Consider the following 6,000-nt stretch of genomic DNA (forward strand, 5'->3'; position numbering starts at 1 on the left):
ATCTTCACTTCATTATTGAAAGACTGGACTATTAAAGGGACATGGTAGGCCTGAAGGAATTGTGGGATCATTTGTGCAAATGGTAATTTTAGTATTCAGTCTATCATATCCATAAACATAATGTGGCTGGGACTGACATGAGTGATAGCAAATCCCTTTCCCAGGAGGCTCCGTGCCACTTTGATGCAATGCCTGAGAACACAGAAAGCTGGAAAGAGAGAGATGCACCCTCCCTCCTGTGCTTGCTCTCTGCTGAGCTGATGGGTGAAGCCCCTCTGATTACAGCAGATTTGTGGAATTAAATGGAGGAGTTGCAGCACTGACAAAGAAGCTGTTCCAATTGCGGAAAAGCTCCTCTCACTCTTGTACTTACTCGTTCACACAACCGAACATGAAAATCTGCTCAGTAAATAGAGATGTGTTACTCTGGCTCCACACACCACTCTGCTCAAGTGCTAATCCCAAGGGAAATGCCTGCCAAACACTTCCCCCGCTTTACAGATGTGCTGCTAGTGCCCTCACACTCTGCTGCGTGGGGGAGTCCACATCCTAACGCTGAGACATCGCTCTCCTGTTCTTTGTGAACTCAGACAAGCAGTGCCAACTAGGATTTGTAACTGTGCCCAGCAAGGATGAACACCCTAATCCCACTGACCTCAATCTCAATCCTTTTGTAAACACTGAGCATCCCTTCCCTGCTCTGTGTTCTTAAAACTCCTGACAGAATCTGCTGCATGGAATTATGGTGGATAAATTGAGGTTAACCACTCCCTGGGATTTCTGTGGACAGAAATGGATGGACAGAACCAATTCCCTCCTAGGGTCAAGCAATCAAGCTTCTCTTTGCTGTCTCCATTGGCACTTGCTGTGCACGTGGCTTGGAAAAATAACCCTGGAAGATCTTGGCCCCCATCCTACGGGCCAGGACCTGCCCATAGACCTTCAGAAACATGGAATGTTTGCCTGTGTTTCCCCAGTCCACGACTAAGACACGGCAAAGACCAAATCTGCACTGGACACTGACAACATCAAAATAGCTTTTACTCATGGGCTGCCAAAGACAAATGTGCTTCATGGAGCTGAGTGAAATTACTTGGTGAGATTTGCATTTGCAGAGTCCAACTGCTACACTGATGCACACTCAGCACAGTAACAAGATCAACAAGCCTAAAAAAAAGCAAAATAGAGTGCTGTGACATCCAGATAGGAGAACTGATTGCACACAGACCCCATCAGCAGCATTGTGGATTCACTCTAATGCACTAGAACACCAGTTACTAAAATCTAGTCCTATATGGGAACAGCCTTGAATTTAGAAAACAATCTTGTTCTTTTTCTGACCCATACAAATGAGGCTTTCACACAATTTCTCCATTGAGATAAATAAAAACACATTCTTGCAGCTTTCTAAAGGTAAAGGGCAGAAATTTGTACTTTATATTCATTCATTCTGGAAAAACCCCAAATTTTTAAATGTCACAAAACACTATATATTTATTGATATATAATCCAATTTCTTGGATTCTCATTTGTGCAGAATTTTTGAGTAATTCCTTTTTGAAGAAGGGCGAATCATTGCATCAAATCCTGTAGCAGGTTCTGTGTTTGGGGCACTGGTTCACTGGACGAGCCTCAGTGAATTATACAAAAACAGGAAAGGATTTGGGGTTTTTTTGAGAGTTTCCTTGAGTAGTGGACCCAAATAATGTTCTTTGCTCACAGATTCATCATAAATTCTTGCTTACATGATGTTCCAGGTTCACATTTCACCTTGGTGTCATATTAACATCATAAAAAGTACCAGGGATATCATCCATTGCTCTGCGAAGGGGAGAACTTAATGATTCTTATTTGATAGGCAACGTTAATCTTAATTTTTTTCTGTTAGTTCAGTTTGAAAACTCACCTTGCAATGCAAAGCAAAAGCAAAAAAGGAAAGAAACAAGCATCTTCTCTTTCTTCAGTTGAGAAAGAACAACCAGTTAAAAGGAAACACTTTGTTCAAGTGAATTTGACTGCAGTACCTGCAGATCTGCAGGGACAGATCTGTGAGCAGGCAAAGATGTTCCTCGTGTCCCAGGTTCCCACAGCATCAGTGGAGTTGAAAACCTTGTTCCTCTGTACTTCTTTCTCCCTATCTCTTTAGAAAGTTTATGACTTCCAAAGACCTACCTGTGTGTCCTGGAATTTGGTTTAAAGTACAAACCCACTAAAAAGTGGCAAATGATCTTCATACCTCAGACCGTCCTGCATGTGGTGTTTCTAATGAGATTCTGGGCTTCCTAGTGCAAGAACAATAAAAGACTTGTAATTCCTGCCCCAGAGATGGCCAAAGACATCAACCCCCCATCTAATCTGATCCAGAGATGATTACAATTTGTTGTTTGCGGTAAACAACAGCTTGTGGCTTCACCAGAGAGCAGCTACTACAGATGAGTTACAATGGGAATTGGATAGATGACTACTGTAAGGAAAAAGTCTGAGGATATACATTTATTTACACAAAAAGATCAACAGAAAAAACAGCGGTTCTTTTCCACTCCCCTCCTTTCTTGACTCTTCCATCCCCCTCTTCCTTCCTCAGCTTGGTCAGGAAATTGCTGTACAACAAATATCCACAGGCAGCTTCAGCTCCTTCCCCTGTCTTTTGACCTTTTCACAGTTCTAAGGGTTATTTAATGAGCTTAGAAAAATAATGCATCAGTTAATGGCAGAATCCCTGGAAGGGCAGCATTATCAAGATTCCTTTTCCTCCTCCTCACCCTCACTGGAGGCCCCATCACCCTCAAACTTCCTCTTGCAGTTTTCTTCCTTGCATGCTTTAAAATGCCTTCAAATTAGCACTGCTTTATAAAAGGGAGAAAGAGGGCCTGGAAAGGAGCATTTAAATGTTTTGCTGTGCAAAACAGTCACAGAGGCTTGATCTGGTTAGGCTCGAGAGAATGAAATGCAATTTCTTTACCATCAGGAGACTGCCACACTATTATATCCCAAAAAAGACACCACTATCCATTGCAAATTAGAGGGGTGATAGGATCATCTGTGGCCAAAAGATTGGTACTACTTCACCCCTGCTATGAACAGCTCAGCAATCCAGGTAAAATTAAGAAAATTTGTTGTAATAAATCTAGACTCCATTTCTAGAAGCTGGAAGTCAATAATTCTGCTCTTTCTCCAACAGAGAAAACCTACCACCCACAGGCACTCTGAACAGCCCATCCTTCTTCCCAAAATTAAACTTCCCATAATGTCCTCTGACACCTGAGCCCATGTTATAATTCAGTGCAGAATCCAGAGACTGCACACAGTTAAGACAAACTATCCGTGGCAGGCTAACCCTCCTTTTGAAATGTTTTTGGACCTTAAATGCAAGACAAGGCTGGCTGTGAGGGTACCTCATACGACATCAACACATAGGAACTTTGATCTAAACCAGGATCTGATCTAAACCAGAACTGAGACTTCAAAACTGTGCATTTTCTCTTGCAGGTAATCTATTATATTGTGCAGGCACTCCATATAATATCCTTAAAATAATCATCCTTCATCTAAGAATTAATTGGGCCTTTCCACTTGCAGAGTCACCCATCATTCTTTAAGGATCTGAGGAATCAGGAGTGGATATGAGCCACCTTAGACCTCAGGGCTCTGTGGGGAGAGACACCTTTGAGCTGATTCAACACACCCAAAATCTGAGTCACACCCTGGAGGAGGCTCTTCACATAAGTTAAAGGGTGTCTTTTAGTGTGATAAATCTCAAGGGTAAATACCTTCTTTTAGTGTCTGTAGTTTGGTGGGAAAAATCTCAGTTTTCCTCTCCCCTGGAAAGGCTTTGCTCTCTCTTCTAACTTTGAGTTGCCTGCTTATATTTTTCAGCTTGAATTTAATCGTGGCTTGTTGACATTCGTTTCTTCTTGTGTCAATGTTACCCTTGAGCTTAACAAATCATCTCCTTCTCTGGCATTTTGAGTCATTCTGTTCATCTTTTTCACATACCCCTCAACACTTCCTGTTTAGTAACAGCAGTTGTTTACTTGTCTTAAAAATTCCAGTCTTTGCCTCTCCATCCACTTGATTATCCCATCAGTCCTTCTCTCTACCCACCCTTATCTGGATTAGTCTCCATTAGGCATGGATGTCTGGAACAGTACCTGGCACTAGAGATGAATGTGTACCAGGCTCTGATACAAAAATATTTCCATTTCTCTTGCCTTATAAGACACATGTTGCCTGAGGTGTCTTAGAATTTGCCTTTTCCACAGTTCCATCATATCCTGATCCCTCAGCAGGCCCTTCTAAGCTTGTCTAATTTCTCCAGGTATTCCTCAGGCTTATAAACTTTGTTTTTCCAACACAGATTTCTCAGGTCACTTGTCCAAGGCTCATTAGGACTTTAGCACGAACAAATTCCACCCAGTTTATACCAGCCTTTTCCAACACCATTCATCACTGGTTATTTCCATTATTAATGAAAATCTGAAGTTGGATCAGACAAGATTGTTGAAGAATTTCACTACTGACCACCCTCACAGAAATACTTCCCTTCTTGGAGGAGTTCTCTCTTTGTAACACTCTTCTGATCAGATTTAACTTCACTTTACCTACCTCTGCCTTAGTGAAAATTTCTCATACTGCATGTCTCAAATGTTTCTGGCTTATTTGGACACAGATCTAAGTTACACCAAATAGATAGAAATTAGGTAACTTCTCAAAGCAAGATACCACGCTGTTCTTTCCTGATCTTTTCCCAGAAAAGGTGTTGTGATCCATCTGACATGGTTTTAATGACTCTGCCATTCTAAGTTGGTTTTGAAAACTACAGAGGTCACACTAATGGACATGCAAATGCCCTGATCATTTTTTTCTAAAATACACGTGCTTACAGTTCTTGTATCAAATAATATCAACCTGCTACTGCACCAACACTTGGTAAAAGAGCTCTTTCAGAAATCAGAAACAAAAGCAGTTTGTTCCGCTCATTATCATCACATCAAGAAGTTTGAATTTTACTTTTGCCTCAGCTAGAATAATTTAAATGTCCATAAACTCCTTCCCATTCACACCCTGCCATTATGCCACAGTCATTATCAACATCCCCACCGAATTTGAAAGAAAATAATTCATTTTGTTTGGAGGACAAATGCAGATCACTTTCTAACTTGGTCCCCTTCTTCCTGCATGGTGTCAGTGCTTCTTGGCTCATTATAAACTCCTTATTACTATGGGTAAGGAGTTTCTACTGTTTGTTTTAATTTCCTCTACAAAGGATCTCCTTCACAAGGAAATTAAAACCTTTACATTTTACAACTACCACTTTATCTCCCCAGCTCATCTGAGATGTTGTTCTCATTGCTGATCAGTCCCTTTCTTTATAGATTTACTCATCACCCAAGCAAGAATCTGGAAAACTTTGATTTTTCTATTGTCACAGGACATTTCTCCTTTTGACTTTCTGAAACCACCTTGTTTAATGGTTTTAATCTAGAGAATTGCACAAGAGATTCTGTTTTATCCCAGAGATTCCAGCAATTTCTCTTGTGTCAGTGTAACCAGTTACATTCAGAAATATTAATAGATTTCTAGAGTTAGGAGAATAATCTTATTCCTCAGGAATTCTAGGGGAGGGAAGATAACAATAATAATTATAAAAAGAGCTACTCATGCTAATCAGAAATCCAGGTGCTGCCCAGTGTATTGAGTGAAGTTGGAGGGATTTCTCCTGTGTACCCAAAGGGTGGACACTAACACACGTCAGGCTGTTCTGAAAAACATGATTTTGAGTATCGAGGTCAGATTCGCTCCTATAAAGTGAGAGCAAGCAGAAATACATTCATTCATTCATTACATAAGTTTACCCAAAATAAATCTGTAGCATGTGGAGCAAAGATTTTGTTTTCCTAGAGTTCTGTACAGAGGTGAATCTCGCTTTAGTAGATAAAGCCATTTCTTGCCTCTTGGTCTTAAACTGAAATACACTTCTAAGAACTAGATTTAAATGTG

The sequence above is a fragment of the Corvus hawaiiensis genome, chromosome 21, assembly GCF_020740725.1.
Source record: "Corvus hawaiiensis isolate bCorHaw1 chromosome 21, bCorHaw1.pri.cur, whole genome shotgun sequence".
In the NCBI taxonomy this organism is placed as follows: domain Eukaryota; kingdom Metazoa; phylum Chordata; class Aves; order Passeriformes; family Corvidae; genus Corvus; species Corvus hawaiiensis.